Below are 14,690 nucleotides of genomic sequence, written 5' to 3'. Positions count from 1 at the left end.
AGAAGCCAAAATCTACAGGTAGGCACTTTGCAAAAAACAGCTCTGTTTTCTTTAAAAAAATGGGATGTGTCCACGTTGCATTTTGGGGTGTCTCCTGTCGCGGCCGCTAGGCCTACCCACAGAAGTGAAGTATCATTTTTATCGGGAGACTTGGGGGAATGCTGGGTGGAAGGAAATTTGTGGCTCCTCTCAGATTCCAGAACTTTCTGCCACAGAAATGTGAGGAACATGTGTTTCTTTAGCCACATTTTGAGGTTTGCAAAGGATTCTGGGTAACAGAACCTGGTCCGAGCCACACAAGTCACCCCATCTTGAATTCCCCTAGGTCTCTAGTTTTCAGAAATGCACAGGTTTGGTAGGTTTCCCTAGGTGCCGGCTGAGCTAGAGGCCAAAATCTACAGGTAGGCACTTTGCAAAAAACAGCTCTGTTTTCTTTCCAAAAATGGGATGTGTCCACGTTGCGTTTTGGGGTGTCTCCTGTCACGGCCGCTAGGCCTACCCACACAAGTGAGGTATCATTTTTATCGGGAGACTTGGGGGAACGCTGGGTGGAAGGAAATCTGTGGCTCCTCTCAGATTCCAGAACTTTCTGCCACAGAAATGTGAGGAACATGTGTTTCTTTAGCCAAATTTTGAGGTTTGCAAAGGATTCTGGGTAACAGAACCTGGACCGAGCAACACAAGTCACCCCATCTTGGATTCCCCTTGGTCTCTAGTTTTCAGAAATGCACAGGTTTGGTAGGTTTCCCTAGGTGCCGGCTGAGCTAGAGGCCAAAATCTACAGGTAGGCACTTTGCAAAAAACAGCTCTGTTTTCTTTCAAAAAATGGGATGTTTCCACGTTGCGCTTTGGGGCGTTTCCTGTCGCGGGCGCTACGCCTACCCACACAAGTGAGGTATCATTTTTATCGGGAGACTTGGGGGAACGCTGGGTGGAAGGAAATGTGTGGCTCCTCTCAGATTCCAGAACTTTCTGCCACAGAAATGTGAGGAACATGTGTTTTTTTTGCCAAATTTTGAGGTTTGCAAAGGATTCTGGGTAACAGAACCTGGTCCGAGCCACACAAGTCACCCCATCTTGGATTCCCCTAGGTCTCTAGTTTTCAGAAATGCACAGGTTTGGTAGGTTTCCCTAGGTGCCGGCTGAGCTAGAGGCCAAAATCTACAGGTAGGCACTTTGCAAAAAACAGCTCTGTGTTCTTTCAAAAACTTGGATGTGTCCACGTTGCGTTTTGGGGCGTTTCCTGTCGCGGGCGCTAGGCCTACCCATACAAGTGAGGTATCATTTTTATCGGGAGACTTGGGGGAACGCTGGGTGGAGGGAAATTTGTGGCTCCTCTCAGATTCCAGAACTTTCCGCCACAGAAATGTGAGGAACATGTGTTTTTTTAGCCAAATTTTGAGGTTTGCAAAGGATTCTGGGTAACAGAACCTGGTCCGAGCCACACAAGTCACCCCATCTTGGATTCCCCTAGGTCTCTAGTTTTCAGAACTGCACAGGTTTGGTAGGTTTCCCTAGGTGCCGGCTGAGCTAGAGGCCAAAATCTACAGGTAGGCACTTTGCAAAAAACACCTCTGTTTTCTTTCAAAAATTTGGATGTGTCCACGTTGTGCTTTGGGGCGTTTCCTGTCGCGGGTGCTAGGCCTACCCACACAAGTGAGGTATCATGTTTATCGGGAGACTTCGGGGAACGTTGGGTGGAAGGAAATTTGTGGCTCCTCTCAGATTCCAGAACTTTCTGCCACAGAAATGTGAGTAACATGTGTTTTTTTTGCCAAATTTTAAGGTTTGCAAAGGATTCTGGGTAACAGAACCTGGTCCGAGCCACACAAGTCACCCCATCTTGGATTACCCTAGGTCTTTAGTTTTTAGAAATGCACAGGTTTGGTAGGTTTCCCTAGGTGCCGGCTGAGCTAGAGGCCAAAATCTACAGGTAGGCACTTTGCAAAAAACACATCTGTTTTCTTTAAAAAAATTGGATGTGTCCACGTTGCGCTTTGGGGCGCCTCCTGTCGCGGGCGATAGGCCTACCCACACAAGTGAGATATCATTTTTATAGGGAGACTTGGGGGAACGCTGGGTGGAAGGAAATTTGTGGCTCCTCTCAGATTCCAGAACTTTCTGCCACAGAAATGAGAGGAACATGTGTTTTTTTAGCCAAATTTTGAGGTTTGCAAAGGATTCTGGGTAACAGAACCTGGTCCAAGCCACACAAGTCACCCCATCTTGGATTACCCTAGGTCTTTAGTTTTCAGAAATGCACAGGTTTGGTAGGTTTCCCTAGGTGCCGGCTGAGCTAGAGGCCAAAATCTACAGGTAGGCACTTTGCAAAAAACACATCTGTTTTCTTTCAAAAAATTGGATGTGTCCACGTTGCGCTTTGGGGCGCCTCCTGTCGCGGGCGATAGGCCTACCCACACAAGTGAGATATCATTTTTATAGGGAGACTTGGGGGAACGCTGGGTGGAAGGAAATTTGTGGCTCCTCTCAGATTCCAGAACTTTCTGCCACAGAAATGAGAGGAACATGTGTTTTTTTAGCCAAATTTTGAGGTTTGCAAAGGATTCTGGGTAACAGAACCTGGTCCGAGCCACACAAGTCACCTCATCTTGTATTCCCCTAGGTCTCTAGTTTTCAGAAATGCACAGGTTTGGTAGGTTTCCCTAGGTGCCGGCTGAGCTAGAGGCCAAAATCTACAGGTAGGCACTTTGCAAAAAACACCTCTGTTTTCTTTCAAAAAATTGGATGTGTCCACGTTGCGCTTTGGAGCGCCTCCTGTCACGGGCGATAGGCCTACCCACACAAGTGAGATATCATTTTTATAGGGAGACTTGGGGGAACGCTGGGTGGAAGGAAATTTGTGGCTCCTCTCAGATTCCAGAACTTTCTGCCACAGAAATGAGAGGAACATATGTTTTTTTAGCCAAATTTTGAGGTTTGCAAAGGATTCTGGGTAACAGAACCTGGTCCGAGCCACACAAGTCACCCCATCTTGTATTCCCCTAGGTCTCTAGTTTTCAGAAATGCACAGGTTTGGTAGGTTTCCCTAGGTGGCAGCTGAGCTAGAAGCCAAAATCTACAGGTAGGCACTTTGCAAAAAACAGCTCTATTTTCTTTCAAAAATTTGGATGTGTCCACGTTGCGCTTTGGGGCGTTTCCTGTCGCGGGTGCTAGGACTACCCACACAAGTGAGGTATCATTTTTATCGGGAGACTTGGGGGAACGTTGGGTGGAAGGAAATTTGTGGCTCCTCTCAGATTCCAGAACTTTCTGCCACAGAAATGTGAGGAACATGTGTTTCTTTAGCCAAATTTTGAGGTTTGCAAAGGATTCTGGGTAACAGAACCTGGTCCGAGCCACACAAGTCACCCCATCTTGGATTCCCCTAGGTCTCTAGTTTTCAGAAATGCACAGGTTTGGTAGGGTTCCCTAGGTGCCGGCTGAGCTAGAGGCCAAAATCTAAAGGTAGGCACTTTGCAAAAAACAGCTCTGTTTTCTTTCAAAAAATGGGATGTGTCCACGTTGCGTTTTGGGGTGTCTTCTGTCGCGGCCGCTAGGCCTACCCACAGAAGTGAGGTATCATTTTTATCAGGAGACTTGGGGGAACGCTGGGTGGAAGGAAATTTGTGGCTCCTCTCAGCTTCCAGAACTTTCTGCCACAGAAATGTGAGGAACATGTGTTTTTTAAGCCAAATTTGAGGTTTGCAAAGGATTCTGGGTAACTGAACCTGGTCCGAGCCACACAAGTCACCCCATCTTGGATTCCCCTAGGTCTCTAGTTTTCAGAACTGCACAGGTTTGGTAGGTTTCCCTAGGTGCCGGCTGAGCTAGAGGCCAAAATCTACAGGTAGGCACTTTGCAAAAAACACCTCTGTTTTCTTTCAAAAATTTGGATGTGTCCACGTTGCGCTTTGGGGCGTTTCCTGTCGCGGGTGCTAGGCCTACCCACACAAGTGAGGTATCATGTTTATCGGGAGACTTCGGGGAACGTTGGGTGGAAGGAAATTTGTGGCTCCTCTCAGATTCCAGAACTTTCTGCCACAGAAATGTGAGGAACATGTGTTTTTTTAGCCACATTTTGAGGTTTGCAAACGATTCTGGGTAACAGAACCTGGTCCGAGCCACACAAGTCACCCCATCTTGGATTCCCCTAGGTCTCTCGTTTTCAGAACTGCACAGGTTTGGTAGGTTTCCCTAGGTGCCGGCTGAGCTACAGACCAAAATCTACAGGTAGGCACTTTGCAAAAAACACCTCTGTTTTCTTTCAAAAATTTGGATGTGTCCACGTTGCGCTTTGGGGCGTTTCCTGTTGCGGGTGCTAGGCCTACCCACACAAGTGAGGTATCATTTTTATCGGGAGACTTGGGGGAACGCTGGGTGGAAGGAAATTTTTGGTTACTCTCAGATTTCTGAACTTTCTGCCACAGAAATGTGAGGAACATGTGTTTTTTTAGCCAAATTTTGAGGTTTGCAAACGATTCTGGGTAACAGAACCTGGTCCGAGCCATACAAGTCACCCCATCTTGGATTCCCCTAGGTCTCTAGTTTTCAGAACTGCACAGGTTTGGTAGGTTTCCCTAGGTGCCGGCTGAGCTAGAGGCCTAAATCTACAGGTAGGCACTTTGCAAAAAACAGCTCTGTTTTCTTTCAAAAAATGGGATGTGTCCATGTGGCGTTTTGGGGCGTCTTCTGTCGCGGCCGCTAGGCCTACCCACAGAAGTGAGGTATCATTTTTATCGGGAGACTTGGGGGAACGCTGGGTGGAAGGAAATTTGTGGCTCCTCTCAGATTCCAGAACTTTCTGCAACAGAAATGTGAGGAACATGTGTTTTTTTAGCCAAATTTTGAGGTTTGCAAAGGATTCTGGGTAACAGAACCTGGTCCTAGCCACTCAAGTCCCCCCATCTTGGATTCCCCTAGGTATCTATTTTTCAGAACTGCACAGGTTTGGCAGGTTTCCCTAGCTGCCGGCTGAGCTAGAGGCCAAAATCTACAGGTAGGCACATTGCAAAAAACACCTCTGTTTTCTTTCAAAAATTTGGATGTGTCTACGTTGCGCTTTGGGTCGTTTCCTGTCGCGGGCGCTAGGCCTACCCACACAAGTGAGGTATCATTTTTATCGGGAGACTTGGGGGAATGCTGGGTGGAAGGAAATTTGTGGCTCCTCTCAGATTCGAGAACTTTCTGCCACACAAATGTGAGGAACATGTGTTTTTTTCGCCAAATTTTGAGGTTTGCAAAGGATTCTGGGTAACAGAACCTGATCCGAGCCACACAAGTCACCCCATCTTGGATTACCCTAGGTCTTTAGTTTTCAGAAATGCACAGGTTTGGTAGGTTTCCCTAGGTGCCGGCTGAGCTAGAGGCCAAAATCTACAGGTAGGCACTTTGCAAAAAACACCTCTGTTTTCTTTCAAAAAATTGGATGTGTCCACGTTGCGCTTTGGGGCGCCTCCTGTCGCGGGCGATAGGCCTACCCACACAAGTGAGATATCATTTTTATAGGGAGACTTGGGGGAACGCTGGGTGGAAGGAAATTTGTGGCTCCTCTCAGATTCCAGAACTTTCTGCCACAGAAATGAGAGGAACATATGTTTTTTTAGCCAAATTTTGAGGTTTGCAAAGGATTCTGGGTAACAGAACCTGGTCCGAGCCACACAAGTCACCACATCTTGTATTCCCCTAGGTCTCTAGTTTTCAGACATGCACAGGTTTGGTAGGTTTCCCTAGGTGGCAGCTGAGCTAGAAGCCAAAATCTACAGGTAGGCACTTTGCAAAAAACAGCTCTATTTTCTTTCAAAAATTTGGATGTGTCCACGTTGCGATTTGGGGCGTTTCCTGTCGCGGGTGCTAGGACTACCCACACAAGTGAGGTATCATTTTTATCGGGAGACTTGGGGGAACGTTGGGTGGAAGGAAATTTGTGGCTCCTCTCAGATTCCAGAACTTTCTGCCACAGAAATGTGAGGAACATGTGTTTCTTTAGCCAAATTTTGAGGTTTGCAAAGGATTCTGGGTAACAGAACCTGGTCCGAGCCACACAAGTCACCCCATCTTGGATTCCCCTAGGTCTCTAGTTTTCAGAAATGCACAGGTTTGGTAGGTTTCCCTAGGTGCCGGCTGAGCTAGAGGCCAAAATCTAAAGGTAGGCACTTTGCAAAAAACAGCTCTGTTTTCTTTCAAAAAATGGGATGTGTCCACGTTGCATTTTGGGGTGTCTTCTGTCGCGGCCGCTAGGCCTACCCACAGAAGTGAGGTATCATTTTTATCAGGAGACTTGGGGGAACGCTGGGTGGAAGGAAATTTGTGGCTCCTCTCAGATTCCAGAACTTTCTGCCACAGAAATGTGAGGAACATGTGTTTTTTAAGCCAAATTTGAGGTTTGCAAAGGATTCTGGGTAACTGAACCTGGTCCGAGCCACACAAGTCACCCCATCTTGGATTCCCCTAGGTCTCTAGTTTTCAGAACTGCACAGGTGTGGTAGGTTTCCCTAGGTGCCGGCAGAGCTAGAGGCCAAAATCTACAGGTAGGCACTTTGCAAAAAACACCTCTGTTTTCTTTCAAAAATTTGGATGTGTCCACGTTGCGCTTTGGGGCGTTTCCTGTCGCGGGTGCTAGGCCTACCCACACAAGTGAGGTATCATGTTTATCGGGAGACTTCGGGGAACATTGGGTGGAAGGAAATTTGTGGCTCCTCTCAGATTCCAGAACTTTCTGCCACAGAAATGTGAGGAACATGTGTTTTTTTTGCCAAATTTTAAGGTTTGCAAAGGATTCTGGGTAACAGAACCTGGTCCGAGCCACACAAGTCACCCCATCTTGGATTACCCTAGGTCTTTAGTTTTTAGAAATGCACAGGTTTGGTAGGTTTCCCTAGGTGCCGGCTGAGCTAGAGGCCAAAATCTACAGGTAGGCACTTTGCAAAAAACACATCTGTTTTCTTTCAAAAAATTGGATGTGTCCACGTTGCGCTTTGGGGCGCCTCCTGTCGCGGGCGATAGGCCTACCCACACAAGAGAGATATCATTTTTATAGGGAGACTTGGGGGAATGCTGGGTGGAAGGAAATTTGTGGCTCCTCTCAGATTCCAGAACTTTCTGCCACAGAAATGAGAGGAACATGTGTTTTTTTAGCCAAATTTTGAGGTTTGCAAAGGATTCTGGGTAACAGAACCTGGTCCAAGCCACACAAGTCACCCCATCTTGGATTACCCTAGGTCTTTAGTTTTCAGAAATGCACAGGTTTGGTAGGTTTCCCTAGGTGCCGGCTGAGCTAGAGGCCAAAATCTACAGGTAGGCACTTTGCAAAAAACACATCTGTTTTCTTTCAAAAAATTGGATGTGTCCACGTTGCGCTTTGGGGCGCCTCCTGTCGCGGGCGATAGGCCTACCCACACAAGTGAGATATCATTTTTATAGGGAGACTTGGGGGAACGCTGGGTGGAAGGAAATTTGTGGCTCCTCTCAGATTCCAGAACTTTCTGCCACAGAAATGAGAGGAACATATGTTTTTTTAGCCAAATTTTGAGGTTTGCAAAGGATTCTGGGTAACAGAACCTGGTCCGAGCCACACAAGTCACCCCATCTTGTATTCCCCTAGGTCTCTAGTTTTCAGAAATGCACAGGTTTGGTAGGTTTCCCTAGGTGGCAGCTGAGCTAGAAGCCAAAATCTACAGGTAGGCACTTTGCAAAAAACAGCTCTATTTTCTTTCAAAAATTTGGATGTGTCCACGTTGCGCTTTGGGGCGTTTCCTGTCGCGGGTGCTAGGACTACCCACACAAGTGAGGTATCATTTTTATCGGGAGACTTGGGGGAACGTTGGGTGGAAGGAAATTTGTGGCTCCTCTCAGATTCCAGGGCTTTCTGCCACAGAAATGTGAGGAACATGTGTTTCTTTAGCCAAATTTTGAGGTTTGCAAAGGATTCTGGGTAACAGAACCTGGTCCGAGCCACACAAGTCACCCCATCTTGGATTCCCCTAGGTCTCTAGTTTTCAGAAATGCACAGGTTTGGTAGGTTTCCCTAGGTGCCGGCTGAGCTAGAGGCCAAAATCTAAAGGTAGGCAGTTTGCAAAAAACAGCTCTGTTTTCTTTCAAAAAATGGGATGTGTCCACGTTGCGTTTTGGGGTGTGTTCTGTCGCGGCCGCTAGGCCTACCCACAGAAGTGAGGTATCATTTTTATCAGGAGACTTGGGGGAACGCTGGGTGGAAGGAAATTTGTGGCTCCTCTCAGATTCCAGAACTTTCTGCCACAGAAATGTGAGGAACATGTGTTTTTTAAGCCAAATTTGAGGTTTGCAAAGGATTCTGGGTAACTGAACCTGGTCCGAGCCACACAAGTCACCCCATCTTGGATTCCCCTAGGTCTCTAGTTTTCAGAACTGCACAGGTTTGGTAGGTTTCCCTAGGTGCCGGCTGAGATAGAGGCCAAAATCTACAGGTAGGCACTTTGCAAAAAACATCTTTGTTTTCTTTCAAAAATTTGGATGTGTCCACGTTGCGCTTTGGGGCGTTTCCTGTCGCGGGTGCTAGGCCTACCCACACAAGTGAGGTATCATGTTTATCGGGAGACTTCGGGGAACGTTGGGTGGAAGGAAATTTGTGGTTACTCTCAGATTCCAGAACTTCCTGCCACAGAAATGTGAGGAACATGTGTTTTTTTTGCCAAATTTTAATGTTTGCAAAGGATTCTGGGTAACAGAACCTGGTCCAAGCCACACAAGTCACCCCATCTTGGATTACCCTAGGTCTTTAGTTTTTAGAAATGCACATGTTTGGTAGGTTTCCCTAGGTGCCGGATGAGCTAGAGGCCAAAATCTACAGGTAGGCACTTTGCAAAAAACACATCTGTTTTCTTTCAAAAAATTGGATGTGTCCACGTTGCGCTTTGGGGCGCCTCATGTCGCGGGCGATAGGCCTACCCACAAAAGTGAGATATCATTTTTATAGGGAGACTTGGGGGAACGCTGGGTGGAAGGAAATTTGTGGCTCCTCTCAGATTCCAGAACTTTCTGCCACAGAAATGAGAGGAACATGTGTTTTTTTAGCCAAATTTTGAGGTTTGCAAAGGATTCTGGGTAACAGAACCTGGTCCGAGCCACACAAGTCACCCCATCTTGGATTACCCTAGGTCTTTAGTTTTCAGAAATGCACAGGTTTGGTAGGTTTCCCTAGGTGCCGGCTGAGCTAGAGGCCAAAATCTACAGGTAGGCACTTTGCAAAAAACACATCTGTTTTCTTTAAAAAAATTGGATGTGTCCACGTTGCGCTTTGGGGCGCCTCCTGTCGCGGGCGATAGGCCTACCCACACAAGAGAGATATCATTTTTATAGGGAGACTTGGGGGAACGCTGGGTGGAAGGAAATTTGTGGCTCCTCTCAGATTCCAGAACTTTCTGCCACAGAAATGAGAGGAACATGTGTTTTTTTAGCCAAATTTTGAGGTTTGCAAAGGATTCTGGGTAACAGAACCTGGTCCGAGCCACACAAGTCACCTCATCTTGTATTCCCCTAGGTCTCTAGTTTTCAGAAATGCACAGGTTTGGTAGGTTTCCCTAGTTGGCAGCTGAGCTAGAAGCCAAAATCTACAGGTAGGCACTTTGCAAAAAACAGCTCTGTTTTCTTTAAAAAAATGGGATGTGTCCACGTTGCATTTTGGGGTGTCTCCTGTCGCGGCCGCTAGGCCTACCCACAGAAGTGAAGTATCATTTTTATCGGGAGACTTGGGGGAACACTGGGTGGAAGGAAATTTGTGGCTCCTCTCAGATTCCAGAACTTTCTGCCACAGAAATGTGAGGAACATGTGTTTCTTTAGCCACATTTTGAGGTTTGCAAAGGATTCTGGGTAACAGAACCTGGTCCGAGCCACACAAGTCACCCCATCTTGAATTCCCCTAGGTCTCTAGTTTTCAGAAATGCACAGGTTTGGTAGGTTTCCCTAGGTGCCGGCTGAGCTAGAGGCCAAAATCTACAGGTAGGCACTTTGCAAAAAACAGCTCTGTTTTCTTTCCAAAAATGGGATGTGTCCACGTTGCGTTTTGGGGTGTCTCCTGTCACGGCCGCTAGGCCTACCCACACAAGTGAGGTATCATTTTTATCGGGAGACTTGGGGGAACGCTGGGTGGAAGGAAATCTGTGGCTCCTCTCAGATTCCAGAACTTTCTGCCACAGAAATGTGAGGAACATGTGTTTCTTTAGCCAAATTTTGAGGTTTGCAAAGGATTCTGGGTAACAGAACCTGGACCGAGCAACACAAGTCACCCCATCTTGGATTCCCCTTGGTCTCTAGTTTTCAGAAATGCACAGGTTTGGTAGGTTTCCCTAGGTGCCGGCTGAGCTAGAGGCCAAAATCTACAGGTAGGCACTTTGCAAAAAACAGCTCTGTTTTCTTTCAAAAAATGGGATGTTTCCACGTTGCGCTTTGGGGCGTTTCCTGTCGCGGGCGCTACGCCTACCCACACAAGTGAGGTATCATTTTTATCGGGAGACTTGGGGGAACGCTGGGTGGAAGGAAATGTGTGGCTCCTCTCAGATTCCAGAACTTTCTGCCACAGAAATGTGAGGAACATGTGTTTTTTTTGCCAAATTTTGAGGTTTGCAAAGGATTCTGGGTAACAGAACCTGGTCCGAGCCACACAAGTCACCCCATCTTGGATTCCCCTAGGTCTCTAGTTTTCAGAAATGCACAGGTTTGGTAGGTTTCCCTAGGTGCCGGCTGAGCTAGAGGCCAAAATCTACAGGTAGGCACTTTGCAAAAAACAGCTCTGTGTTCTTTCAAAAACTTGGATGTGTCCACGTTGCGTTTTGGGGCGTTTCCTGTCGCGGGCGCTAGGCCTACCCATACAAGTGAGGTATCATTTTTATCGGGAGACTTGGGGGAACGCTGGGTGGAGGGAAATTTGTGGCTCCTCTCAGATTCCAGAACTTTCCGCCACAGAAATGTGAGGAACATGTGTTTTTTTAGCCAAATTTTGAGGTTTGCAAAGGATTCTGGGTAACAGAACCTGGTCCGAGCCACACAAGTCACCCCATCTTGGATTCCCCTAGGTCTCTAGTTTTCAGAACTGCACAGGTTTGGTAGGTTTCCCTAGGTGCCGGCTGAGCTAGAGGCCAAAATCTACAGGTAGGCACTTTGCAAAAAACACCTCTGTTTTCTTTCAAAAATTTGGATGTGTCCACGTTGTGCTTTGGGGCGTTTCCTGTCGCGGGTGCTAGGCCTACCCACACAAGTGAGGTATCATGTTTATCGGGAGACTTCGGGGAACGTTGGGTGGAAGGAAATTTGTGGCTCCTCTCAGATTCCAGAACTTTCTGCCACAGAAATGTGAGGAACATGTGTTTTTTTTGCCAAATTTTAAGGTTTGCAAAGGATTCTGGGTAACAGAACCTGGTCCGAGCCACACAAGTCACCCCATCTTGGATTACCCTAGGTCTTTAGTTTTTAGAAATGCACAGGTTTGGTAGGTTTCCCTAGGTGCCGGCTGAGCTAGAGGCCAAAATCTACAGGTAGGCACTTTGCAAAAAACACATCTGTTTTCTTTCAAAAAATTGGATGTGTCCACGTTGCGCTTTGGGGCGCCTCCTGTCGCGGGCGATAGGCCTACCCACACAAGTGAGATATCATTTTTATAGGGAGACTTGGGGGAACGCTGGGTGGAAGGAAATTTGTGGCTCCTCTCAGATTCCAGAACTTTCTGCCACAGAAATGAGAGGAACATGTGTTTTTTTAGCCAAATTTTGAGGTTTGCAAAGGATTCTGGGTAACAGAACCTGGTCCAAGCCACACAAGTCACCCCATCTTGGATTACCCTAGGTCTTTAGTTTTCAGAAATGCACAGGTTTGGTAGGTTTCCCTAGGTGCCGGCTGAGCTAGAGGCCAAAATCTACAGGTAGGCACTTTGCAAAAAACACATCTGTTTTCTTTCAAAAAATTGGATGTGTCCACGTTGCGCTTTGGGGCGCCTCCTGTCGCGGGCGATAGGCCTACCCACACAAGTGAGATATCATTTTTATAGGGAGACTTGGGGGAACGCTGGGTGGAAGGAAATTTGTGGCTCCTCTCAGATTCCAGAACTTTCTGCCACAGAAATGAGAGGAACATGTGTTTTTTTAGCCAAATTTTGAGGTTTGCAAAGGATTCTGGGTAACAGAACCTGGTCCGAGCCACACAAGTCACCTCATCTTGTATTCCCCTAGGTCTCTAGTTTTCAGAAATGCACAGGTTTGGTAGGTTTCCCTAGGTGCCGGCTGAGCTAGAGGCCAAAATCTACAGGTAGGCACTTTGCAAAAAACACCTCTGTTTTCTTTCAAAAAATTGGATGTGTCCACGTTGCGCTTTGGAGCGCCTCCTGTCGCGGGCGATAGGCCTACCCACACAAGTGAGATATCATTTTTATAGGGAGACTTGGGGGAACGCTGGGTGGAAGGAAATTTGTGGCTCCTCTCAGATTCCAGAACTTTCTGCCACAGAAATGAGAGGAACATATGTTTTTTTAGCCAAATTTTGAGGTTTGCAAAGGATTCTGGGTAACAGAACCTGGTCCGAGCCACACAAGTCACCCCATCTTGTATTCCCCTAGGTCTCTAGTTTTCAGAAATGCACAGGTTTGGTAGGTTTCCCTAGGTGGCAGCTGAGCTAGAAGCCAAAATCTACAGGTAGGCACTTTGCAAAAAACAGCTCTATTTTCTTTCAAAAATTTGGATGTGTCCACGTTGCGCTTTGGGGCGTTTCCTGTCGCGGGTGCTAGGACTACCCACACAAGTGAGGTATCATTTTTATCGGGAGACTTGGGGGAACGTTGGGTGGAAGGAAATTTGTGGCTCCTCTCAGATTCCAGAACTTTCTGCCACAGAAATGTGAGGAACATGTGTTTCTTTAGCCAAATTTTGAGGTTTGCAAAGGATTCTGGGTAACAGAACCTGGTCCGAGCCACACAAGTCACCCCATCTTGGATTCCCCTAGGTCTCTAGTTTTCAGAAATGCACAGGTTTGGTAGGGTTCCCTAGGTGCCGGCTGAGCTAGAGGCCAAAATCTAAAGGTAGGCACTTTGCAAAAAACAGCTCTGTTTTCTTTCAAAAAATGGGATGTGTCCACGTTGCGTTTTGGGGTGTCTTCTGTCGCGGCCGCTAGGCCTACCCACAGAAGTGAGGTATCATTTTTATCAGGAGACTTGGGGGAACGCTGGGTGGAAGGAAATTTGTGGCTCCTCTCAGCTTCCAGAACTTTCTGCCACAGAAATGTGAGGAACATGTGTTTTTTAAGCCAAATTTGAGGTTTGCAAAGGATTCTGGGTAACTGAACCTGGTCCGAGCCACACAAGTCACCCCATCTTGGATTCCCCTAGGTCTCTAGTTTTCAGAACTGCACAGGTTTGGTAGGTTTCCCTAGGTGCCGGCTGAGCTAGAGGCCAAAATCTACAGGTAGGCACTTTGCAAAAAACACCTCTGTTTTCTTTCAAAAATTTGGATGTGTCCACGTTGCGCTTTGGGGCGTTTCCTGTCACGGGTGCTAGGCCTACCCACACAAGTGAGGTATCATGTTTATCGGGAGACTTCGGGGAACGTTGGGTGGAAGGAAATTTGTAGCTCCTCTCAGATTCCAGAACTTTCTGCCACAGAAATGTGAGGAACATGTGTTTTTTTTGCCAAATTTTATGGTTTGCAAAGGATTCTGGGTAACAGAACCTGGTCCGAGCCACACAAGTCACCCCATCTTGGATTACCCTAGGTCTTTAGTTTTCAGAAATGCACAGGTTTGGTAGGTTTCCCTAGGTGCCGGCTGAGCTAGAGGCCAAAATCTACAGGTAGGCACTTTGCAAAAAACACATCTGTTTTCCTTCAAAAAATTGGATGTGTCCACGTTGCGCTTTGGGGCGCCTCCTGTCGCGGGCGATAGGCCTACCCACACAAGTGAGATATCATTTTTATAGGGAGACTTGGGGGAACGCTGGGTGGAAGGAAATTTGTGGCTCCTCTCAGATTCCAGAACTTTCTGCCACAGAAATGAGAGGAACATGTGTTTTTTTAGCCAAATTTTGAGGTTTGCAAAGGATTCTGGGTAACAGAACCTGGTCCGAGCCACACAAGTCACCTCATCTTGTATTCCCCTAGGTCTCTAGTTTTCAGAAATGCACAGGTTTAGTAGGTTTCCCTAGTTGGAAGCTGAGCTAGAAGCCAAAATCTACAGGTAGGCACTTTGCAAAAAACAGCTCTGTTTTCTTTAAAAAAATGGGATGTGTCCACGTTGCATTCTGGGGTGTCTCCAGTCGCGGCCGCTAGGCCTACCCACAGAAGTGAAGTATAATTTTTATCGGGAGACTTGGGGGAACGCTGGGTGGAAGGAAATTTGTGGCTCCTCTCAGATTCCAGAACTTTCTGCCACAGAAATGTGAGGAACATGTGTTTCTTTAGCCACATTTTGAGGTTTGCAAAGGATTCTGGGTAACAGAACCTGGTCCGAGCCACACAAGTCACCCCATCTTGAATTCCCCTAGGTCTCTAGTTTTCAGAAATGCACAGGTTTGGTAGGTTTCCCTAGGTGCCGGCTGAGCTAGAGGCCAAAATCTACAGGTAGGCACTTTGCAAAAAACAGCTCTGTTTTCTTTCCAAAAATGGGATGTGTCCACGTTGCGTTTTGGGGTGTCTCCTGTCACGGCCGCTAGGCCTACCCACACAAGTGAGGTATCATTTTT

Source organism: Pleurodeles waltl, chromosome 5, assembly GCF_031143425.1.
Source record: "Pleurodeles waltl isolate 20211129_DDA chromosome 5, aPleWal1.hap1.20221129, whole genome shotgun sequence".
Lineage (NCBI taxonomy): Eukaryota > Metazoa > Chordata > Amphibia > Caudata > Salamandridae > Pleurodeles > Pleurodeles waltl.
Note: the sequence above shows the minus strand (reverse complement) of the source record.